General features: G+C 44.1%; 16 non-coding genes across 16 annotated transcripts; all 16 read right to left on the minus strand.

Moving 5' to 3' along the window:
* Positions 1-784: 784 nt before the first annotated feature.
* Positions 785-975, minus strand: LOC141179595 (U2 spliceosomal RNA). The gene has a single exon (XR_012255595.1). It is a non-coding gene; the product is annotated as a U2 spliceosomal RNA (small nuclear RNA).
* Positions 976-2090: 1115 nt separating this feature from the next.
* On the minus strand, positions 2091-2281 carry LOC141179174 (U2 spliceosomal RNA). The gene has a single exon (XR_012255213.1). It is a non-coding gene; the product is annotated as a U2 spliceosomal RNA (small nuclear RNA).
* Positions 2282-3396: 1115 nt separating this feature from the next.
* Positions 3397-3587, minus strand: LOC141179176 (U2 spliceosomal RNA). Its single transcript, XR_012255215.1, has one exon. It is a non-coding gene; the product is annotated as a U2 spliceosomal RNA (small nuclear RNA).
* Positions 3588-4702: 1115 nt separating this feature from the next.
* On the minus strand, positions 4703-4893 carry LOC141179177 (U2 spliceosomal RNA). Its single transcript, XR_012255216.1, has one exon. It is a non-coding gene; the product is annotated as a U2 spliceosomal RNA (small nuclear RNA).
* A 1115-nt stretch (positions 4894-6008) lies between these two features.
* LOC141179178 (U2 spliceosomal RNA) lies at positions 6009-6199 on the minus strand. The gene has a single exon (XR_012255217.1). It is a non-coding gene; the product is annotated as a U2 spliceosomal RNA (small nuclear RNA).
* A 1115-nt stretch (positions 6200-7314) lies between these two features.
* Positions 7315-7505, minus strand: LOC141179179 (U2 spliceosomal RNA). The gene has a single exon (XR_012255218.1). It is a non-coding gene; the product is annotated as a U2 spliceosomal RNA (small nuclear RNA).
* Positions 7506-8620: 1115 nt separating this feature from the next.
* LOC141179180 (U2 spliceosomal RNA) lies at positions 8621-8811 on the minus strand. The gene has a single exon (XR_012255219.1). It is a non-coding gene; the product is annotated as a U2 spliceosomal RNA (small nuclear RNA).
* Positions 8812-9926: 1115 nt separating this feature from the next.
* Positions 9927-10117, minus strand: LOC141179182 (U2 spliceosomal RNA). Its single transcript, XR_012255220.1, has one exon. It is a non-coding gene; the product is annotated as a U2 spliceosomal RNA (small nuclear RNA).
* A 1115-nt stretch (positions 10118-11232) lies between these two features.
* LOC141179183 (U2 spliceosomal RNA) lies at positions 11233-11423 on the minus strand. The gene has a single exon (XR_012255221.1). It is a non-coding gene; the product is annotated as a U2 spliceosomal RNA (small nuclear RNA).
* A 1115-nt stretch (positions 11424-12538) lies between these two features.
* On the minus strand, positions 12539-12729 carry LOC141179184 (U2 spliceosomal RNA). Its single transcript, XR_012255222.1, has one exon. It is a non-coding gene; the product is annotated as a U2 spliceosomal RNA (small nuclear RNA).
* Positions 12730-13844: 1115 nt separating this feature from the next.
* LOC141179185 (U2 spliceosomal RNA) lies at positions 13845-14035 on the minus strand. Its single transcript, XR_012255223.1, has one exon. It is a non-coding gene; the product is annotated as a U2 spliceosomal RNA (small nuclear RNA).
* A 1112-nt stretch (positions 14036-15147) lies between these two features.
* Positions 15148-15338, minus strand: LOC141179186 (U2 spliceosomal RNA). Its single transcript, XR_012255224.1, has one exon. It is a non-coding gene; the product is annotated as a U2 spliceosomal RNA (small nuclear RNA).
* Positions 15339-16453: 1115 nt separating this feature from the next.
* On the minus strand, positions 16454-16644 carry LOC141179188 (U2 spliceosomal RNA). Its single transcript, XR_012255226.1, has one exon. It is a non-coding gene; the product is annotated as a U2 spliceosomal RNA (small nuclear RNA).
* A 1115-nt stretch (positions 16645-17759) lies between these two features.
* On the minus strand, positions 17760-17950 carry LOC141179189 (U2 spliceosomal RNA). The gene has a single exon (XR_012255227.1). It is a non-coding gene; the product is annotated as a U2 spliceosomal RNA (small nuclear RNA).
* Positions 17951-19065: 1115 nt separating this feature from the next.
* On the minus strand, positions 19066-19256 carry LOC141179190 (U2 spliceosomal RNA). The gene has a single exon (XR_012255228.1). It is a non-coding gene; the product is annotated as a U2 spliceosomal RNA (small nuclear RNA).
* A 1115-nt stretch (positions 19257-20371) lies between these two features.
* Positions 20372-20569, minus strand: LOC141179895 (U2 spliceosomal RNA). Its single transcript, XR_012255834.1, has one exon. It is a non-coding gene; the product is annotated as a U2 spliceosomal RNA (small nuclear RNA).
* Positions 20570-24288: the final 3719 nt, after the last annotated feature.

A 24288-nucleotide genomic window follows, 5' to 3' on the forward strand; every position in this document is an offset into this window, starting at 1 on the left:
TGCTGCTGCTGGCTGTCCAGCAGCAGACTGAAGGTGGCTGCTGCTGTGCACAGGTATATAAAGGCTCAGAGCCTATTATGACACGCGCAGCCAGCGTTCCATTGCCACATTCCATCTACTGCAGGCAGGATACCTGGCTGGCTGAATGTCGCTGAGAAGCTCACAGAGACCGCCATAAGCAACAGTTTAACAGAATGCCACAGACTAATCAACCAAACTTTTTGGGTTGGGTTCTCTTTTATAGTCTGCAGGCATTAAATGAAAGAAGTCAGTGTTCCAGCAGAGGGAGACAACGTTTCAGAAAAGGCATTGTAGCAAACCAAAAAAGAAATTTTAAGCGCAGCAGAGTAACCAGCGCACATACCTGTTAGCTCAGGTGAGTTTAAAAGGCTGCTGTTGATAACAAGGGCATTTGCTAAATAGATGGTGTGTGTGCAACAATATACTGAAAGGTCAACTATATTGTGCAGCTTATCTCACCACCTGTAGTTATTTAGGTGAAAGCTCCAAAATGCTTGCCTAATATGTCTGTTTATCCAAAAGGAAGTAAAAAGGGAGAGCTAGAAAGATAGCATTGCATCACATTACATGGCAATGCAATGCACAGTTGCTGAAGTTGAACCAAAATGAGCTTGTAATCTGGCTTCTGCAACTTTGAACATGAAAAATCCAATGAGGAGAAGAAAAGCAAAGCCAAAGAGTCCATCCCAAAATCCGACAAACAAGCAAAATGAACAAAAAACATTGAATTCAATTCTTTCTGATTTTAGAAACTGCATTAAAGAAGGGGTGCACCGGTCCTGGAGATACTGCAATACCAGGTCAATGCGTGGAGTGGACAGAGCAAGCTCTTTTTCCATCTCCCTGTTCTAAAAATCCATTTAATATATGGTCCCCAGATAGGGGACGTATCAGATATTAAACTGATAAGAACAGATACTACACTTGATCTTAGCCAAAAGACCGAGAAGCGATAACCAGAATTGGTTTCAAACTACGGAGCCACCCAAGGATCCTGAAAAGTCCATTTGTGGAGATGAGCTCCTGGACTCCCGTTAAGAAGACATGTTGTCAACCTCTAGATCCCTTACATGCCTGCACTTTTCGGCTTGCTGCTGCTGCAATCCACGCGTTTTAGATCTGCATAACTCCACCTCTTTAAACACAGCACCTTCACCCCCTGCTGTTCCCACCCGCCTCAACACCGTTGGAAGGGAGGAGAACCAATTAAGGCGGGGGGTGGGGTGGAACGAGCAGCTGTCTACCCTTAGCAGGAGGGCTCCTGATTACATACCTCTCCTGCTGCTGCTGCTGCTGGCTGTCCAGCAGCAGACTGAAGGTGGCTGCTGCTGTGCACAGGTATATAAAGGCTCAGAGCCTATTATGACACGCGCAGCCAGCGTTCCATTGCCACATTCCATCTACTGCAGGCAGGATACCTGGCTGGCTGAATGTCGCTGAGAAGCTCACAGAGACCGCCATAAGCAACAGTTTAACAGAATGCCACAGACTAATCAACCAAACTTTTTGGGTTGGGTTCTCTTTTATAGTCTGCAGGCATTAAATGAAAGAAGTCAGTGTTCCAGCAGAGGGAGACAATGTTTCAGAAAAGGCATTGTAGCAAACCAAAAAAGAAATTTTAAGCGCAGCAGAGTAACCAGCGCACATACCTGTTAGCTCAGGTGAGTTTAAAAGGCTGCTGTTGATAACAAGGGCATTTGCTAAATAGATGGTGTGTGTGCAACAATATACTGAAAGGTCAATTATATTGTGCAGCTTATCTCACCACCTGTAGTTATTTAGGTGAAAGCTCCAAAATGCTTGCCTAATATGTCTGTTTATCCAAAAGGAAGTAAAAAGGGAGAGCTAGAAAGATAGCATTGCATCACATTACATGGCAATGCAATGCACAGTTGCTGAAGTTGAACCAAAATGAGCTTGTAATCTGGCTTCTGCAACTTTGAACATGAAAAATCCAATGAGGAGAAGAAAAGCAAAGCCAAAGAGTCCATCCCAAAATCCGACAAACAAGCAAAATGAACAAAAAACATTGAATTCAATTCTTTCTGATTTTAGAAACTGCATTAAAGAAGGGGTGCACCGGTCCTGGAGATACTGCAATACCAGGTCAATGCGTGGAGTGGACAGAGCAAGCTCTTTTTCCATCTCCCTGTTCTAAAAATCCATTTAATATATGGTCCCCAGATAGGGGACGTATCAGATATTAAACTGATAAGAACAGATACTACACTTGATCTTAGCCAAAAGGCCGAGAAGCGATAACCAGAATTGGTTTCAAACTACGGAGCCACCCAAGGATCCTGAAAAGTCCATTTGTGGAGATGAGCTCCTGGACTCCCGTTAAGAAGACATGTTGTCAACCTCTAGATCCCTTACATGCCTGCACTTTTCGGCTTGCTGCTGCTGCAATCCACGGGTTTTAGATCTGCATAACTCCACCTCTTTAAACACAGCACCTTCACCCCCTGCTGTTCCCACCCGCCTCAACACCGTTGGAAGGGAGGAGAACCAATTAAGGCGGGGGGTGGGGTGGAACGAGCAGCTGTCTACCCTTAGCAGGAGGGCTCCTGATTACATACCTCTCCTGCTGCTGCTGCTGCTGGCTGTCCAGCAGCAGACTGAAGGTGGCTGCTGCTGTGCACAGGTATATAAAGGCTCAGAGCCTATTATGACACGCGCAGCCAGCGTTCCATTGCCACATTCCATCTACTGCAGGCAGGATACCTGGCTGGCTGAATGTCGCTGAGAAGCTCACAGAGACCGCCATAAGCAACAGTTTAACAGAATGCCACAGACTAATCAACCAAACTTTTTGGGTTGGGTTCTCTTTTATAGTCTGCAGGCATTAAATGAAAGAAGTCAGTGTTCCAGCAGAGGGAGACAACGTTTCAGAAAAGGCATTGTAGCAAACCAAAAAAGAAATTTTAAGCGCAGCAGAGTAACCAGCGCACATACCTGTTAGCTCAGGTGAGTTTAAAAGGCTGCTGTTGATAACAAGGGCATTTGCTAAATAGATGGTGTGTGTGCAACAATATACTGAAAGGTCAATTATATTGTGCAGCTTATCTCACCACCTGTAGTTATTTAGGTGAATGCTCCAAAATGCTTGCCTAATATGTCTGTTTATCCAAAAGGAAGTAAAAAGGGAGAGCTAGAAAGATAGCATTGCATCACATTACATGGCAATGCAATGCACAGTTGCTGAAGTTGAACCAAAATGAGCTTGTAATCTGGCTTCTGCAACTTTGAACATGAAAAATCCAATGAGGAGAAGAAAAGCAAAGCCAAAGAGTCCATCCCAAAATCCGACAAACAAGCAAAATGAACAAAAAACATTGAATTCAATTCTTTCTGATTTTAGAAACTGCATTAAAGAAGGGGTGCACCGGTCCTGGAGATACTGCAATACCAGGTCAATGCGTGGAGTGGACAGAGCAAGCTCTTTTTCCATCTCCCTGTTCTAAAAATCCATTTAATATATGGTCCCCAGATAGGGGACGTATCAGATATTAAACTGATAAGAACAGATACTACACTTGATCTTAGCCAAAAGGCCGAGAAGCGATAACCAGAATTGGTTTCAAACTACGGAGCCACCCAAGGATCCTGAAAAGTCCATTTGTGGAGATGAGCTCCTGGACTCCCGTTAAGAAGACATGTTGTCAACCTCTAGATCCCTTACATGCCTGCACTTTTCGGCTTGCTGCTGCTGCAATCCACGGGTTTTAGATCTGCATAACTCCACCTCTTTAAACACAGCACCTTCACCCCCTGCTGTTCCCACCCGCCTCAACACCGTTGGAAGGGAGGAGAACCAATTAAGGCAGGGGGTGGGGTGGAACGAGCAGCTGTCTACCCTTAGCAGGAGGGCTCCTGATTACATACCTCTCCTGCTGCTGCTGCTGCTGGCTGTCCAGCAGCAGACTGAAGGTGGCTGCTGCTGTGCACAGGTATATAAAGGCTCAGAGCCTATTATGACACGCGCAGCCAGCGTTCCATTGCCACATTCCATCTACTGCAGGCAGGATACCTGGCTGGCTGAATGTCGCTGAGAAGCTCACAGAGACCGCCATAAGCAACAGTTTAACAGAATGCCACAGACTAATCAACCAAACTTTTTGGGTTGGGTTCTCTTTTATAGTCTGCAGGCATTAAATGAAAGAAGTCAGTGTTCCAGCAGAGGGAGACAACGTTTCAGAAAAGGCATTGTAGCAAACCAAAAAAGAAATTTTAAGCGCAGCAGAGTAACCAGCGCACATACCTGTTAGCTCAGGTGAGTTTAAAAGGCTGCTGTTGATAACAAGGGCATTTGCTAAATAGATGGTGTGTGTGCAACAATATACTGAAAGGTCAATTATATTGTGCAGCTTATCTCACCACCTGTAGTTATTTAGGTGAAAGCTCCAAAATGCTTGCCTAATATGTCTGTTTATCCAAAAGGAAGTAAAAAGGGAGAGCTAGAAAGATAGCATTGCATCACATTACATGGCAATGCAATGCACAGTTGCTGAAGTTGAACCAAAATGAGCTTGTAATCTGGCTTCTGCAACTTTGAACATGAAAAATCCAATGAGGAGAAGAAAAGCAAAGCCAAAGAGTCCATCCCAAAATCCGACAAACAAGCAAAATGAACAAAAAACATTGAATTCAATTCTTTCTGATTTTAGAAACTGCATTAAAGAAGGGGTGCACCGGTCCTGGAGATACTGCAATACCAGGTCAATGCGTGGAGTGGACAGAGCAAGCTCTTTTTCCATCTCCCTGTTCTAAAAATCCATTTAATATATGGTCCCCAGATAGGGGACGTATCAGATATTAAACTGATAAGAACAGATACTACACTTGATCTTAGCCAAAAGGCCGAGAAGCGATAACCAGAATTGGTTTCAAACTACGGAGCCACCCAAGGATCCTGAAAAGTCCATTTGTGGAGATGAGCTCCTGGACTCCCGTTAAGAAGACATGTTGTCAACCTCTAGATCCCTTACATGCCTGCACTTTTCGGCTTGCTGCTGCTGCAATCCACGCGTTTTAGATCTGCATAACTCCACCTCTTTAAACACAGCACCTTCACCCCCTGCTGTTCCCACCCGCCTCAACACCGTTGGAAGGGAGGAGAACCAATTAAGGCGGGGGGTGGGGTGGAACGAGCAGCTGTCTACCCTTAGCAGGAGGGCTCCTGATTACATACCTCTCCTGCTGCTGCTGCTGCTGGCTGTCCAGCAGCAGACTGAAGGTGGCTGCTGCTGTGCACAGGTATATAAAGGCTCAGAGCCTATTATGACACGCGCAGCCAGCGTTCCATTGCCACATTCCATCTACTGCAGGCAGGATACCTGGCTGGCTGAATGTCGCTGAGAAGCTCACAGAGACCGCCATAAGCAACAGTTTAACAGAATGCCACAGACTAATCAACCAAACTTTTTGGGTTGGGTTCTCTTTTATATTCTGCAGGCATTAAATGAAAGAAGTCAGTGTTCCAGCAGAGGGAGACAACGTTTCAGAAAAGGCATTGTAGCAAACCAAAAAAGAAATTTTAAGCGCAGCAGAGTAACCAGCGCACATACCTGTTAGCTCAGGTGAGTTTAAAAGGCTGCTGTTGATAACAAGGGCATTTGCTAAATAGATGGTGTGTGTGCAACAATATACTGAAAGGTCAATTATATTGTGCAGCTTATCTCACCACCTGTAGTTATTTAGGTGAAAGCTCCAAAATGCTTGCCTAATATGTCTGTTTATCCAAAAGGAAGTAAAAAGGGAGAGCTAGAAAGATAGCATTGCATCACATTACATGGCAATGCAATGCACAGTTGCTGAAGTTGAACCAAAATGAGCTTGTAATCTGGCTTCTGCAACTTTGAACATGAAAAATCCAATGAGGAGAAGAAAAGCAAAGCCAAAGAGTCCATCCCAAAATCCGACAAACAAGCAAAATGAACAAAAAACATTGAATTCAATTCTTTCTGATTTTAGAAACTGCATTAAAGAAGGGGTGCACCGGTCCTGGAGATACTGCAATACCAGGTCAATGCGTGGAGTGGACAGAGCAAGCTCTTTTTCCATCTCCCTGTTCTAAAAATCCATTTAATATATGGTCCCCAGATAGGGGACGTATCAGATATTAAACTGATAAGAACAGATACTACACTTGATCTTAGCCAAAAGGCCGAGAAGCGATAACCAGAATTGGTTTCAAACTACGGAGCCACCCAAGGATCCTGAAAAGTCCATTTGTGGAGATGAGCTCCTGGACTCCCGTTAAGAAGACATGTTGTCAACCTCTAGATCCCTTACATGCCTGCACTTTTCGGCTTGCTGCTGCTGCAATCCACGCGTTTTAGATCTGCATAACTCCACCTCTTTAAACACAGCACCTTCACCCCCTGCTGTTCCCACCCGCCTCAACACCGTTGGAAGGGAGGAGAACCAATTAAGGCGGGGGGTGGGGTGGAACGAGCAGCTGTCTACCCTTAGCAGGAGGGCTCCTGATTACATACCTCTCCTGCTGCTGCTGCTGCTGGCTGTCCAGCAGCAGACTGAAGGTGGCTGCTGCTGTGCACAGGTATATAAAGGCTCAGAGCCTATTATGACACGCGCAGCCAGCGTTCCATTGCCACATTCCATCTACTGCAGGCAGGATACCTGGCTGGCTGAATGTCGCTGAGAAGCTCACAGAGACCGCCATAAGCAACAGTTTAACAGAATGCCACAGACTAATCAACCAAACTTTTTGGGTTGGGTTCTCTTTTATAGTCTGCAGGCATTAAATGAAAGAAGTCAGTGTTCCAGCAGAGGGAGACAATGTTTCAGAAAAGGCATTGTAGCAAACCAAAAAAGAAATTTTAAGCGCAGCAGAGTAACCAGCGCACATACCTGTTAGCTCAGGTGAGTTTAAAAGGCTGCTGTTGATAACAAGGGCATTTGCTAAATAGATGGTGTGTGTGCAACAATATACTGAAAGGTCAATTATATTGTGCAGCTTATCTCACCACCTGTAGTTATTTAGGTGAAAGCTCCAAAATGCTTGCCTAATATGTCTGTTTATCCAAAAGGAAGTAAAAAGGGAGAGCTAGAAAGATAGCATTGCATCACATTACATGGCAATGCAATGCACAGTTGCTGAAGTTGAACCAAAATGAGCTTGTAATCTGGCTTCTGCAACTTTGAACATGAAAAATCCAATGAGGAGAAGAAAAGCAAAGCCAAAGAGTCCATCCCAAAATCCGACAAACAAGCAAAATGAACAAAAAACATTGAATTCAATTCTTTCTGATTTTAGAAACTGCATTAAAGAAGGGGTGCACCGGTCCTGGAGATACTGCAATACCAGGTCAATGCGTGGAGTGGACAGAGCAAGCTCTTTTTCCATCTCCCTGTTCTAAAAATCCATTTAATATATGGTCCCCAGATAGGGGACGTATCAGATATTAAACTGATAAGAACAGATACTACACTTGATCTTAGCCAAAAGGCCGAGAAGCGATAACCAGAATTGGTTTCAAACTACGGAGCCACCCAAGGATCCTGAAAAGTCCATTTGTGGAGATGAGCTCCTGGACTCCCGTTAAGAAGACATGTTGTCAACCTCTAGATCCCTTACATGCCTGCACTTTTCGGCTTGCTGCTGCTGCAATCCACGCGTTTTAGATCTGCATAACTCCACCTCTTTAAACACAGCACCTTCACCCCCTGCTGTTCCCACCCGCCTCAACACCGTTGGAAGGGAGGAGAACCAATTAAGGCGGGGGGTGGGGTGGAACGAGCAGCTGTCTACCCTTAGCAGGAGGGCTCCTGATTACATACCTCTCCTGCTGCTGCTGCTGCTGGCTGTCCAGCAGCAGACTGAAGGTGGCTGCTGCTGTGCACAGGTATATAAAGGCTCAGAGCCTATTATGACACGCGCAGCCAGTGTTCCATTGCCACATTCCATCTACTGCAGGCAGGATACCTGGCTGGCTGAATGTCGCTGAGAAGCTCACAGAGACCGCCATAAGCAACAGTTTAACAGAATGCCACAGACTAATCAACCAAACTTTTTGGGTTGGGTTCTCTTTTATAGTCTGCAGGCATTAAATGAAAGAAGTCAGTGTTCCAGCAGAAGGAGACAACGTTTCAGAAAAGGCATTGTAGCAAACCAAAAAAGAAATTTTAAGCGCAGCAGAGTAACCAGCGCACATACCTGTTAGCTCAGGTGAGTTTAAAAGGCTGCTGTTGATAACAAGGGCATTTGCTAAATAGATGGTGTGTGTGCAACAATATACTGAAAGGTCAATTATATTGTGCAGCTTATCTCACCACCTGTAGTTATTTAGGTGAAAGCTCCAAAATGCTTGCCTAATATGTCTGTTTATCCAAAAGGAAGTAAAAAGGGAGAGCTAGAAAGATAGCATTGCATCACATTACATGGCAATGCAATGCACAGTTGCTGAAGTTGAACCAAAATGAGCTTGTAATCTGGCTTCTGCAACTTTGAACATGAAAAATCCAATGAGGAGAAGAAAAGCAAAGCCAAAGAGTCCATCCCAAAATCCGACAAACAAGCAAAATGAACAAAAAACATTGAATTCAATTCTTTCTGATTTTAGAAACTGCATTAAAGAAGGGGTGCACCGGTCCTGGAGATACTGCAATACCAGGTCAATGCGTGGAGTGGACAGAGCAAGCTCTTTTTCCATCTCCCTGTTCTAAAAATCCATTTAATATATGGTCCCCAGATAGGGGACGTATCAGATATTAAACTGATAAGAACAGATACTACACTTGATCTTAGCCAAAAGGCCGAGAAGCGATAACCAGAATTGGTTTCAAACTACGGAGCCACCCAAGGATCCTGAAAAGTCCATTTGTGGAGATGAGCTCCTGGACTCCCGTTAAGAAGACATGTTGTCAACCTCTAGATCCCTTACATGCCTGCACTTTTCGGCTTGCTGCTGCTGCAATCCACGGGTTTTAGATCTGCATAACTCCACCTCTTTAAACACAGCACCTTCACCCCCTGCTGTTCCCACCCGCCTCAACACCGTTGGAAGGGAGGAGAACCAATTAAGGCAGGGGGTGGGGTGGAACGAGCAGCTGTCTACCCTTAGCAGGAGGGCTCCTGATTACATACCTCTCCTGCTGCTGCTGCTGCTGGCTGTCCAGCAGCAGACTGAAGGTGGCTGCTGCTGTGCACAGGTATATAAAGGCTCAGAGCCTATTATGACACGCGCAGCCAGCGTTCCATTGCCACATTCCATCTACTGCAGGCAGGATACCTGGCTGGCTGAATGTCGCTGAGAAGCTCACAGAGACCGCCATAAGCAATAGTTTAACAGAATGCCACAGACTAATCAACCAAACTTTTTGGGTTGGGTTCTCTTTTATAGTCTGCAGGCATTAAATGAAAGAAGTCAGTGTTCCAGCAGAGGGAGACAACGTTTCAGAAAAGGCATTGTAGCAAACCAAAAAAGAAATTTTAAGCGCAGCAGAGTAACCAGCGCACATACCTGTTAGCTCAGGTGAGTTTAAAAGGCTGCTGTTGATAACAAGGGCATTTGCTAAATAGATGGTGTGTGTGCAACAATATACTGAAAGGTCAATTATATTGTGCAGCTTATCTCACCACCTGTAGTTATTTAGGTGAAAGCTCCAAAATGCTTGCCTAATATGTCTGTTTATCCAAAAGGAAGTAAAAAGGGAGAGCTAGAAAGATAGCATTGCATCACATTACATGGCAATGCAATGCACAGTTGCTGAAGTTGAACCAAAATGAGCTTGTAATCTGGCTTCTGCAACTTTGAACATGAAAAATCCAATGAGGAGAAGAAAAGCAAAGCCAAAGAGTCCATCCCAAAATCCGACAAACAAGCAAAATGAACAAAAAACATTGAATTCAATTCTTTCTGATTTTAGAAACTGCATTAAAGAAGGGGTGCACCGGTCCTGGAGATACTGCAATACCAGGTCAATGCGTGGAGTGGACAGAGCAAGCTCTTTTTCCATCTCCCTGTTCTAAAAATCCATTTAATATATGGTCCCCAGATAGGGGACGTATCAGATATTAAACTGATAAGAACAGATACTACACTTGATCTTAGCCAAAAGGCCGAGAAGCGATAACCAGAATTGGTTTCAAACTACGGAGCCACCCAAGGATCCTGAAAAGTCCATTTGTGGAGATGAGCTCCTGGACTCCCGTTAAGAAGACATGTTGTCAACCTCTAGATCCCTTACATGCCTGCACTTTTCGGCTTGCTGCTGCTGCAATCCACGCGTTTTAGATCTGCATAACTCCACCTCTTTAAACACAGCACCTTCACCCCCTGCTGTTCCCACCCGCCTCAACACCGTTGGAAGGGAGGAGAACCAATTAAGGCGGGGGGTGGGGTGGAACGAGCAGCTGTCTACCCTTAGCAGGAGGGCTCCTGATTACATACCTCTCCTGCTGCTGCTGCTGCTGGCTGTCCAGCAGCAGACTGAAGGTGGCTGCTGCTGTGCACAGGTATATAAAGGCTCAGAGCCTATTATGACACGCGCAGCCAGCGTTCCATTGCCACATTCCATCTACTGCAGGCAGGATACCTGGCTGGCTGAATGTCGCTGAGAAGCTCACAGAGACCGCCATAAGCAACAGTTTAACAGAATGCCACAGACTAATCAACCAAACTTTTTGGGTTGGGTTCTCTTTTATAGTCTGCAGGCATTAAATGAAAGAAGTCAGTGTTCCAGCAGAGGGAGACAATGTTTCAGAAAAGGCATTGTAGCAAACCAAAAAAGAAATTTTAAGCGCAGCAGAGTAACCAGCGCACATACCTGTTAGCTCAGGTGAGTTTAAAAGGCTGCTGTTGATAACAAGGGCATTTGCTAAATAGATGGTGTGTGTGCAACAATATACTGAAAGGTCAATTATATTGTGCAGCTTATCTCACCACCTGTAGTTATTTAGGTGAAAGCTCCAAAATGCTTGCCTAATATGTCTGTTTATCCAAAAGGAAGTAAAAAGGGAGAGCTAGAAAGATAGCATTGCATCACATTACATGGCAATGCAATGCACAGTTGCTGAAGTTGAACCAAAATGAGCTTGTAATCTGGCTTCTGCAACTTTGAACATGAAAAATCCAATGAGGAGAAGAAAAGCAAAGCCAAAGAGTCCATCCCAAAATCCGACAAACAAGCAAAATGAACAAAAAACATTGAATTCAATTCTTTCTGATTTTAGAAACTGCATTAAAGAAGGGGTGCACCGGTCCTGGAGATACTGCAATACCAGGTCAATGCGTGGAGTGGACAGAGCAAGCTCTTTTTCCATCTCCCTGTTCTAAAAATCCATTTAATATATGGTCCCCAGATAGGGGACGTATCAGATATTAAACTGATAAGAACAGATACTACACTTGATCTTAGCCAAAAGGCCGAGAAGCGATAACCAGAATTGGTTTCAAACTACGGAGCCACCCAAGGATCCTGAAAAGTCCATTTGTGGAGATGAGCTCCTGGACTCCCGTTAAGAAGACATGTTGTCAACCTCTAGATCCCTTACATGCCTGCACTTTTCGGCTTGCTGCTGCTGCAATCCACGCGTTTTAGATCTGCATAACTCCACCTCTTTAAACACAGCACCTTCACCCCCTGCTGTTCCCACCCGCCTCAACACCGTTGGAAGGGAGGAGAACCAATTAAGGCGGGGGGTGGGGTGGAACGAGCAGCTGTCTACCCTTAGCAGGAGGGCTCCTGATTACATACCTCTCCTGCTGCTGCTGCTGCTGGCTGTCCAGCAGCAGACTGAAGGTGGCTGCTGCTGTGCACAGGTATATAAAGGCTCAGAGCCTATTATGACACGCGCAGCCAGTGTTCCATTGCCACATTCCATCTACTGCAGGCAGGATACCTGGCTGGCTGAATGTCGCTGAGAAGCTCACAGAGACCGCCATAAGCAACAGTTTAACAGAATGCCACAGACTAATCAACCAAACTTTTTGGGTTGGGTTCTCTTTTATAGTCTGCAGGCATTAAATGAAAGAAGTCAGTGTTCCAGCAGAGGGAGACAACGTTTCAGAAAAGGCATTGTAGCAAACCAAAAAAGAAATTTTAAGCGCAGCAGAGTAACCAGCGCACATACCTGTTAGCTCAGGTGAGTTTAAAAGGCTGCTGTTGATAACAAGGGCATTTGCTAAATAGATGGTGTGTGTGCAACAATATACTGAAAGGTCAATTATATTGTGCAGCTTATCTCACCACCTGTAGTTATTTAGGTGAAAGCTCCAAAATGCTTGCCTAATATGTCTGTTTATCCAAAAGGAAGTAAAAAGGGAGAGCTAGAAAGATAGCATTGCATCACATTACATGGCAATGCAATGCACAGTTGCTGAAGTTGAACCAAAATGAGCTTGTAATCTGGCTTCTGCAACTTTGAACATGAAAAATCCAATGAGGAGAAGAAAAGCAAAGCCAAAGAGTCCATCCCAAAATCCAACAAACAAGCAAAATGAACAAAAAACATTGAATTCAATTCTTTCTGATTTTAGAAACTGCATTAAAGAAGGGGTGCACCGGTCCTGGAGATACTGCAATACCAGGTCAATGCGTGGAGTGGACAGAGCAAGCTCTTTTTCCATCTCCCTGTTCTAAAAATCCATTTAATATATGGTCCCCAGATAGGGGACGTATCAGATATTAAACTGATAAGAACAGATACTACACTTGATCTTAGCCAAAAGGCCGAGAAGCGATAACCAGAATTGGTTTCAAACTACGGAGCCACCCAAGGATCCTGAAAAGTCCATTTGTGGAGATGAGCTCCTGGACTCCCGTTAAGAAGACATGTTGTCAACCTCTAGATCCCTTACATGCCTGCACTTTTCGGCTTGCTGCTGCTGCAATCCACGCGTTTTAGATCTGCATAACTCCACCTCTTTAAACACAGCACCTTCACCCCCTGCTGTTCCCACCCGCCTCAACACCGTTGGAAGGGAGGAGAACCAATTAAGGCGGGGGGTGGGGTGGAACGAGCAGCTGTCTACCCTTAGCAGGAGGGCTCCTGATTACATACCTCTCCTGCTGCTGCTGCTGCTGGCTGTCCAGCAGCAGACTGAAGGTGGCTGCTGCTGTGCACAGGTATATAAAGGCTCAGAGCCTATTATGACACGCGCAGCCAGCGTTCCATTGCCACATTCCATCTACTGCAGGCAGGATACCTGGCTGGCTGAATGTCGCTGAGAAGCTCACAGAGACCGCCATAAGCAACAGTTTAACAGAATGCCACAGACTAATCAACCAAACTTTTTGGGTTGGGTTCTCTTTTATAGTCTGCAGGCATTAAATGAAAGAAGTCAGTGTTCCAGCAGAGGGAGACAACGTTTCAGAAAAGGCATTGTAGCAAACCAAAAAAGAAATTTTAAGCGCAGCAGAGTAACCAGCGCACATACCTGTTAGCTCAGGTGAGTTTAAAAGGCTGCTGTTGATAACAAGGGCATTTGCTAAATAGATGGTGTGTGTGCAACAATATACTGAAAGGTCAATTATATTGTGCAGCTTATCTCACCACCTGTAGTTATTTAGGTGAAAGCTCCAAAATGCTTGCCTAATATGTCTGTTTATCCAAAAGGAAGTAAAAAGGGAGAGCTAGAAAGATAGCATTGCATCACATTACATGGCAATGCAATGCACAGTTGCTGAAGTTGAACCAAAATGAGCTTGTAATCTGGCTTCTGCAACTTTGAACATGAAAAATCCAATGAGGAGAAGAAAAGCAAAGCCAAAGAGTCCATCCCAAAATCCGACAAACAAGCAAAATGAACAAAAAACATTGAATTCAATTCTTTCTGATTTTAGAAACTGCATTAAAGAAGGGGTGCACCGGTCCTGGAGATACTGCAATACCAGGTCAATGCGTGGAGTGGACAGAGCAAGCTCTTTTTCCATCTCCCTGTTCTAAAAATCCATTTAATATATGGTCCCCAGATAGGGGACGTATCAGATATTAAACTGATAAGAACAGATACTACACTTGATCTTAGCCAAAAGGCCGAGAAGCGATAACCAGAATTGGTTTCAAACTACGGAGCCACCCAAGGATCCTGAAAAGTCCATTTGTGGAGATGAGCTCCTGGACTCCCGTTAAGAAGACATGTTGTCAACCTCTAGATCCCTTACATGCCTGCACTTTTCGGCTTGCTGCTGCTGCAATCCACGCGTTTTAGATCTGCATAACTCCACCTCTTTAAACACAGCACCTTCACCCCCTGCTGTTCCCACCCGCCTCAACACCGTTGGAAGGGAGGAGAACCAATTAAGGCGGGGGGTGGGGTGGAACGAGCAGCTGTCTACCCTTAGCAGGAGGGCTCCTGATTACATACCTCTCCTGCTGCTGCTGCTGGCTGTCCAGCAGCAGACTGAAGGTGGCTGCTGCTGTGCACAGGTATATAAAGGCTCAGAGCCTATTATGACACGCGCAGCCAGCGTTCCATTGCCACATTCCATCTACTGCAGGCAGGATACCTGGCTGGCTGAATGTCGCTGAGAAGCTCACAGAGACCGCCATAAGCAACAGTTTAGCAGAATGCCACAGACTAATCAACCAAACTTTTTGGGTTGGGTTCTCTTTTATAGTCTGCAGGCATTAAATGAAAGAAGTCAGTGTTCCAGCAGAGGGAGACAACGTTTCAGAAAAGGCATTGTAGCAAACCAAAAAAGAAATTTTAAGCGCAGCAGAGTAACCAGCGCACATACCTGTTAGCTCAGGTGAGTTTAAAAGGCTGCTGTTGATAACAAGGGCATTTGCTAAATAGATGGTGTGTGTGCAACAATATACTGAAAGGTCAATTATATTGTGCAGCTTATCTCACCACCTGTAGTTATTTAGGTGAAAGCTCCAAAATGCTTGCCTAATATGTCTGTTTATCCAAAAGGAAGTAAAAAGGGAGAGCTAGAAAGATAGCATTGCATCACATTACATGGCAATGCAATGCACAGTTGCTGAAGTTGAACCAAAATGAGCTTGTAATCTGGCTTCTGCAACTTTGAACATGAAAAATCCAATGAGGAGAAGAAAAGCAAAGCCAAAGAGTCCATCCCAAAATCCGACAAACAAGCAAAATGAACAAAAAACATTGAATTCAATTCTTTCTGATTTTAGAAACTGCATTAAAGAAGGGGTGCACCGGTCCTGGAGATACTGCAATACCAGGTCAATGCGTGGAGTGGACAGAGCAAGCTCTTTTTCCATCTCCCTGTTCTAAAAATCCATTTAATATATGGTCCCCAGATAGGGGACGTATCAGATATTAAACTGATAAGAACAGATACTACACTTGATCTTAGCCAAAAGGCCGAGAAGCGATAACCAGAATTGGTTTCAAACTACGGAGCCACCCAAGGATCCTGAAAAGTCCATTTGTGGAGATGAGCTCCTGGACTCCCGTTAAGAAGACATGTTGTCAACCTCTAGATCCCTTACATGCCTGCACTTTTCGGCTTGCTGCTGCTGCAATCCACGCGTTTTAGATCTGCATAACTCCACCTCTTTAAACACAGCACCTTCACCCCCTGCTGTTCCCACCCGCCTCAACACCGTTGGAAGGGAGGAGAACCAATTAAGGCGGGGGGTGGGGTGGAACGAGCAGCTGTCTACCCTTAGCAGGAGGGCTCCTGATTACATACCTCTCCTGCTGCTGCTGCTGCTGGCTGTCCAGCAGCAGACTGAAGGTGGCTGCTGCTGTGCACAGGTATATAAAGGCTCAGAGCCTATTATGACACGCGCAGCCAGCGTTCCATTGCCACATTCCATCTACTGCAGGCAGGATACCTGGCTGGCTGAATGTCGCTGAGAAGCTCACAGAGACCGCCATAAGCAACAGTTTAACAGAATGCCACAGACTAATCAACCAAACTTTTTGGGTTGGGTTCTCTTTTATAGTCTGCAGGCATTAAATGAAAGAAGTCAGTGTTCCAGCAGAGGGAGACAACGTTTCAGAAAAGGCATTGTAGCAAACCAAAAAAGAAATTTTAAGCGCAGCAGAGTAACCAGCGCACATACCTGTTAGCTCAGGTGAGTTTAAAAGGCTGCTGTTGATAACAAGGGCATTTGCTAAATAGATGGTGTGTGTGCAACAATATACTGAAAGGTCAATTATATTGTGCAGCTTATCTCACCACCTGTAGTTATTTAGGTGAAAGCTCCAAAATGCTTGCCTAATATGTCTGTTTATCCAAAAGGAAGTAAAAAGGGAGAGCTAGAAAGATAGCATTGCATCACATTACATGGCAATGCAATGCACAGTTGCTGAAGTTGAACCAAAATGAGCTTGTAATCTGGCTTCTGCAACTTTGAACATGAAAAATCCAATGAGGAGAAGAAAAGCAAAGCCAAAGAGTCCATCCCAAAATCCGACAAACAAGCAAAATGAACAAAAAACATTGAATTCAATTCTTTCTGATTTTAGAAACTGCATTAAAGAAGGGGTGCACCGGTCCTGGAGATACTGCAATACCAGGTCAATGCGTGGAGTGGACAGAGCAAGCTCTTTTTCCATCTCCCTGTTCTAAAAATCCATTTAATATATGGTCCCCAGATAGGGGACGTATCAGATATTAAACTGATAAGAACAGATACTACACTTGATCTTAGCCAAAAGGCCGAGAAGCGATAACCAGAATTGGTTTCAAACTACGGAGCCACCCAAGGATCCTGAAAAGTCCATTTGTGGAGATGAGCTCCTGGACTCCCGTTAAGAAGACATGTTGTCAACCTCTAGATCCCTTACATGCCTGCACTTTTCGGCTTGCTGCTGCTGCAATCCACGCGTTTTAGATCTGCATAACTCCACCTCTTTAAACACAGCACCTTCACCCCCTGCTGTTCCCACCCGCCTCAACACCGTTGGAAGGGAGGAGAACCAATTAAGGCGGGGGGTGGGGTGGAACGAGCAGCTGTCTACCCTTAGCAGGAGGGCTCCTGATTACATACCTCTCCTGCTGCTGCTGCTGCTGGCTGTCCAGCAGCAGACTGAAGGTGGCTGCTGCTGTGCACAGGTATATAAAGGCTCAGAGCCTATTATGACACGCGCAGCCAGCGTTCCATTGCCACATTCCATCTACTGCAGGCAGGATACCTGGCTGGCTGAATGTCGCTGAGAAGCTCACAGAGACCGCCATAAGCAACAGTTTAACAGAATGCCACAGACTAATCAACCAAACTTTTTGGGTTGGGTTCTCTTTTATAGTCTGCAGGCATTAAATGAAAGAAGTCAGTGTTCCAGCAGAGGGAGACAACGTTTCAGAAAAGGCATTGTAGCAAACCAAAAAAGAAATTTTAAGCGCAGCAGAGTAACCAGCGCACATACCTGTTAGCTCAGGTGAGTTTAAAAGGCTGCTGTTGATAACAAGGGCATTTGCTAAATAGATGGTGTGTGTGCAACAATATACTGAAAGGTCAATTATATTGTGCAGCTTATCTCACCACCTGTAGTTATTTAGGTGAAAGCTCCAAAATGCTTGCCTAATATGTCTGTTTATCCAAAAGGAAGTAAAAAGGGAGAGCTAGAAAGATAGCATTGCATCACATTACATGGCAATGCAATGCACAGTTGCTGAAGTTGAACCAAAATGAGCTTGTAATCTGGCTTCTGCAACTTTGAACATGAAAAATCCAATGAGGAGAAGAAAAGCAAAGCCAAAGAGTCCATCCCAAAATCCGACAAACAAGCAAAATGAACAAAAAACATTGAATTCAATTCTTTCTGATTTTAGAAACTGCATTAAAGAAGGGGTGCACCGGTCCTGGAGATACTGCAATACCAGGTCAATGCGTGGAGTGGACAGAGCAAGCTCTTTTTCCATCTCCCTGTTCTAAAAATCCATTTAATATATGGTCCCCAGATAGGGGACGTATCAGATATTAAACTGATAAGAACAGATACTACACTTGATCTTAGCCAAAAGGCCGAGAAGCGATAACCAGAATTGGTTTCAAACTACGGAGCCACCCAAGGATCCTGAAAAGTCCATTTGTGGAGATGAGCTCCTGGACTCCCGTTAAGAAGACATGTTGTCAACCTCTAGATCCCTTACATGCCTGCACTTTTCGGCTTGCTGCTGCTGCAATCCACGCGTTTTAGATCTGCATAACTCCACCTCTTTAAACACAGCACCTTCACCCCCTGCTGTTCCCACCCGCCTCAACACCGTTGGAAGGGAGGAGAACCAATTAAGGCGGGGGGTGGGGTGGAACGAGCAACTGTCTACCCTTAGCAGGAGGGCTCCTGATTACATACCTCTCCTGCTGCTGCTGCTGCTGGCTGTCCAGCAGCAGACTGAAGGTGGCTGCTGCTGTGCACAGGTATATAAAGGCTCAGAGCCTATTATGACACGCGCAGCCAGCGTTCCATTGCCACATTCCATCTACTGCAGGCAGGATACCTGGCTGGCTGAATGTCGCTGAGAAGCTCACAGAGACCGCCATAAGCAACAGTTTAACAGAATGCCACAGACTAATCAACCAAACTTTTTGGGTTGGGTTCTCTTTTATAGTCTGCAGGCATTAAATGAAAGAAGTCAGTGTTCCAGCAGAGGGAGACAACGTTTCAGAAAAGGCATTGTAGCAAACCAAAAAAGAAATTTTAAGCGCAGCAGAGTAACCAGCGCACATACCTGTTAGCTCAGGTGAGTTTAAAAGGCTGCTGTTGATAACAAGGGCATTTGCTAAATAGATGGTGTGTGTGCAACAATATACTGAAAGGTCAATTATATTGTGCAGCTTATCTCACCACCTGTAGTTATTTAGGTGAAAGCTCCAAAATGCTTGCCTAATATGTCTGTTTATCCAAAAGGAAGTAAAAAGGGAGAGCTAGAAAGATAGCATTGCATCACATTACATGGCAATGCAATGCACAGTTGCTGAAGTTGAACCAAAATGAGCTTGTAATCTGGCTTCTGCAACTTTGAACATGAAAAATCCAATGAGGAGAAGAAAAGCAAAGCCAAAGAGTCCATCCCAAAATCCGACAAACAAGCAAAATGAACAAAAAACATTGAATTCAATTCTTTCTGATTTTAGAAACTGCATTAAAGAAGGGGTGCACCGGTCCTGGAGATACTGCAATACCAGGTCAATGCGTGGAGTGGACAGAGCAAGCTCTTTTTCCATCTCCCTGTTCTAAAAATCCATTTAATATATGGTCCCCAGATAGGGGACGTATCAGATATTAAACTGATAAGAACAGATACTACACTTGATCTTAGCCAAAAGGCCGAGAAGCGATAACCAGAATTGGTTTCAAACTACGGAGCCACCCAAGGATCCTGAAAAGTCCATTTGTGGAGATGAGCTCCTGGACTCCCGTTAAGAAGACATGTTGTCAACCTCTAGATCCCTTACATGCCTGCACTTTTCGGCTTGCTGCTGCTGCAATCCACGCGTTTTAGATCTGCATAACTCCACCTCTTTAAACACAGCACCTTCACCCCCTGCTGTTCCCACCCGCCTCAACACCGTTGGAAGGGAGGAGAACCAATTAAGGCGGGGGGTGGGGTGGAACGAGCAACTGTCTACCCTTAGCAGGAGGGCTCCTGATTACATACCTCTCCTGCTGCTGCTGCTGCTGGCTGTCCAGCAGCAGACTGAAGGTGGCTGCTGCTGTGCACAGGTATATAAAGGCTCAGAGCCTATTATGACACGCGCAGCCAGCGTTCCATTGCCACATTCCATCTACTGCAGGCAGGATACCTGGCTGGCTGAATGTCGCTGAGAAGCTCACAGAGACCGCCATAAGCAACAGTTTAACAGAATGCCACAGACTAATCAACCAAACTTTTTGGGTTGGGTTCTCTTTTATAGTCTGCAGGCATTAAATGAAAGAAGTCAGTGTTCCAGCAGAGGGAGACAACGTTTCAGAAAAGGCATTGTAGCAAACCAAAAAAGAAATTTTAAGCGCAGCAGAGTAACCAGCGCACATACCTGTTAGCTCAGGTGAGTTTAAAAGGCTGCTGTTGATAACAAGGGCATTTGCTAAATAGATGGTGTGTGTGCAACAATATACTGAAAGGTCAATTATATTGTGCAGCTTATCTCACCACCTGTAGTTATTTAGGTGAAAGCTCCAAAATGCTTGCCTAATATGTCTGTTTATCCAAAAGGAAGTAAAAAGGGAGAGCTAGAAAGATAGCATTGCATCACATTACATGGCAATGCAATGCACAGTTGCTGAAGTTGAACCAAAATGAGCTTGTAATCTGGCTTCTGCAACTTTGAACATGAAAAATCCAATGAGGAGAAGAAAAGCAAAGCCAAAGAGTCCATCCCAAAATCCGACAAACAAGCAAAATGAACAAAAAACATTGAATTCAATTCTTTCTGATTTTAGAAACTGCATTAAAGAAGGGGTGCACCGGTCCTGGAGATACTGCAATACCAGGTCAATGCGTGGAGTGGACAGAGCAAGCTCTTTTTCCATCTCCCTGTTCTAAAAATCCATTTAATATATGGTCCCCAGATAGGGGACGTATCAGATATTAAACTGATAAGAACAGATTTTTTTTTTTTTTTTTCCTCAGATTAAGACCCACATTAATTTATGCATCATAGCGCATATTCACATAACGGGTTCTCAAATCATCATTCGGAAAAACAAAAACAAAATCCCAAAAAACACAACCCTGCAATTAACTGTTACTTACTGTAAGAAGTCCAATGTGAAAAGTTCCAGAGTGCTTCTGCTGCTGTCTCACCATACTTCTTTTTATCCAATAAATAGGCATAAAACAGTCTAGCAAGAAAAATCTTTCTGCATTCCATGGGGGAAAAAACAATCTTTTTAAAAATCACCAAATTCCGAACGTCCCATAAAACCTCTTTATATATGACAAAAATAATCCAGCTTGCCCGCTTCCTTTGCGAGTACTTAAAATCTTGACCTATTAAAATCCTTTCAAAATCGAAACAATGAAAACCAACTAAAGCAACAAACATACGTGACAACAAGGTAAAAACTTTTTTAGCAAAAAAACAGTCCCAAAAAATATGCTGTATTGTTTCCACCTTATTGCAACCTTCCCTAGGACATAGTTCTTGAACCTTAATCCCCCGGTCATTCAAAAAAGCCCTTGTTGGCAAGCATCCATGCAACGCCATCCAGGTTACATCCTTCTGTCTGTTGCTGATTCCACGCATGAAAAAAAGCTTCCACACCTGTCCAGACTGTGCATTATTACAAAACGGCACATCACATAACATCTCCTTCTTCTTAATACCTGAGACAATCAGTTTTTTGTCCGGTCTAACCATGGAGCTTATCCCATTTTGATCATAGAAGGACCTAAGCACCACATAAAAAAACGGTATCACAAACGAAACTGGTTTTCTTAAATCCTTCTCACACCAGCTCCATTTCTGGAAAAGCCGTCCTGCTAAATATTTGCACATGTCCGCAGTCCTGTTATTGCACTGGGATAATTTATAAATGTTCAAAAAATAATGCATTCTTAAAAATAAGTCAATGTTAGGAAAATCACAACCCCCATTTTCCACAGAACACATAACCATTCCTCTTCTTAGTTTCTCCATTTTGGATCCCCAAAAAAACACAAACAGTTTCCTTGTCACTCTCTTTGTCCAAAGCACAGCAGGTGGGAAAATCAAAGCAGTGTACAGCAGAAGCGGGAGAATCACAGACTTGATTACCAGCACTTTCCCTCTCAGCGACAGGTTCCTTAGTTTCCAAAAGTTCAACTTCTGATCCATTTTGTCTTCTAGAATCTTCAGGCTGCTTTTCCCTTTCAGTTCCTTCTCAAAGATGACACCAAGAACCTCAATTTCCTCCCTACTCTCCACTCCTGCCACGTTAACCTCAACCTGCCTCCCAAAGTTACAAAGCTGGCACTTTCCCCAATTCACCGCCATACCAGCCACACAACAAAAAATCCTTACGTGCAAATTCACTCTATTGAGATCCGCCTGTGAACCACAAGTAAAAACAATATCATCCATATAACTTAAAGACTTGACTGGACCCCCGGATCCCCCAGGAATAAAAACACCAGCCACACACTTGTCAACTTGCACACTTTTTAAAAGGGCCTCCACCACACAGATAAAAAGAATTGGTGACAGGGGACAACCCTGCCTAACTCCCGATAAAATATTAAAACTGGAACTCACATGCCCATTAACTAAAATCTGGCTACTGACCCCACAATAAAAACTCTTAATGACCATCAATAATTTATCCGGAACACCAAGGTGACTTAAAGCAGAGAACAAAAATCTATGTGATATTTTATCAAAGGCTTTCTCCAGGTCCACCGACTGTAACAAAAGAGCATTCTTATTCAAATTAGCCTGATAAATTAAGTCTCTTAGAAGCAGCAAATTATCTGAAATTTTCCTACCAGGCACTGCACATGCCTGATACTCCCCCACCATATCACCTATCACATCTGCCAGTCTACCAGCCACAATTTTAGAAATAATTTTGTAATCACTGTTTAACAATGTTATGGGCCTCCAATTTTTAATATCCCTCATGTCCCCTTTCTTATGAATCAGCGTAACAATCCCCCTACGCATAGAAACCGATAAAATCCCATGAGTAAAACCATATTGCACCACCCGGGAAAACTCCACACCTATAATATCCCAAAATCTAACATAAAATTCAGCAGGAAGACCATCACAGCCTGGCGTCTTGCCTTTCGCCAAGCCATTCACTGCCCGTCTAATTTCATCTTTCCCAACCTCCTCACTTAAAAACCCAATTTTCTCCTCAGGAATATTATTAGTTAATACTTTGCAATAATCATTAATTTCCGCATCACTGGCTCTACTATCGTTAGAGAAGAGTGTTTCATAAAAGGAAAGAATACTGCCAATCATCTCATCCCCAGATACCTCCCCTGCAGGAGAAAAAACAGACTTAAAAACCCCTTTAGGTTTAAAACATTTTTTAAAAAAGTATCTCGAACATTGCTCATTTTCCTCCATGTGCTTTATTTTTGCCTTAAACATAATAGTCTTCCCTTTTTTAATAAGTATCTTCTTCAGTTCGTCCTTCAAATCTGCAATCTCTTTATCCACCTCCATCCCCGCTCTCTTAAACTTATGGAGTACTTCCAATTTTGAAATAACAGCAGCATCATGATCCCTTTTGGCTTTCGCTCTCCTAAAACACACCCCTTTAAAATAACATGCAAATTTCTCCTTAGCCCAGTCCCACCACTCTAGCAAATCTTTAAAAAGGTGCTGTTCAGACACACAAGACAAAAACACTTTATTAAAACCAACCTTAACACTCTCCTCTTCCAGCAGGCTTACGTTCAGCTTCCAGAGTCCCTTTCCAAAAGCCAGGGACTCAGCTATACACAGATCTACCACTATCATCTTGTGGTCAGAAAAAGTCGTCATCACGTGGTTGCACTTGGCCACCTTAATCCCTTCAGACATAAAAACATAGTCAATTCGGGAAACACTACGTCCACTATCTGATATGTATGTGAACTTATCACTTGGCCCAACCATCAGACCAGCATCCGTGTAGCGTAAATCCTGCACAATCTGATTTAAAATATTAGACGTAACATCAGTCCTACCTTCCGTAGAGCTCTTACGATCTTTTGCGGATCTGACACAATTAAAATCTCCAGCCACTATAGTGAAGTCTCTGCCTGGTAAAAACAACTTTAGAGACTCCAAAAACCCAACTCTTGCTTGTTTATCAGCAGGGGCATAAACATTAAAAACCCGTACCCGCTGACCTAAAAAATCCACTAATAAAAACAAACATCTCCCAGGTATGATTACTTTAAACTCTAAAACCTTTAGACTGGAATTACACAGTAAAATGCCCACCCCTTCATTCCTGTTTTCTGAGCATGGGGACCAAAAAGATTGCCCCTTATTCCACTCACTCTCATGCGGGGCAGATTTAATTACACATTCCTGCAGACAGACAATATCTGCATTCACACTCTCAATGTACTCCAGTATCCCTGCTCTCCTACAAGCAGAACCAATCCCTCGTACATTCAGAGAAGCAACACACAACGCCATCATAACAACAGGAAAAAATCTCCACCATACCCGATCCATCATGAACCAGGAGAAAACCCACTCCTGCCACCCACTTTTCTACGTATATCAGGCGACTCAGAACTCGAGTCCCTGTTAGAATAACCTGGTCTTAGGGAGACTGGATCTTCCTGCCCCCCAGACCAACACCCCTCCACCTTACTTCTTTTAATCACGGAGGCATAACTCTCCTCCTTGCCATCATCTTCCTCCTCATTTTCACTCCAATCACT

This window comes from Phyllobates terribilis, unplaced genomic scaffold, assembly GCF_046119375.1.
Source record: "Phyllobates terribilis strain yellow unplaced genomic scaffold, ASM4611937v1 Scaffold_30__1_contigs__length_15301838, whole genome shotgun sequence".
In the NCBI taxonomy this organism is placed as follows: Eukaryota; Metazoa; Chordata; class Amphibia; order Anura; family Dendrobatidae; genus Phyllobates; species Phyllobates terribilis.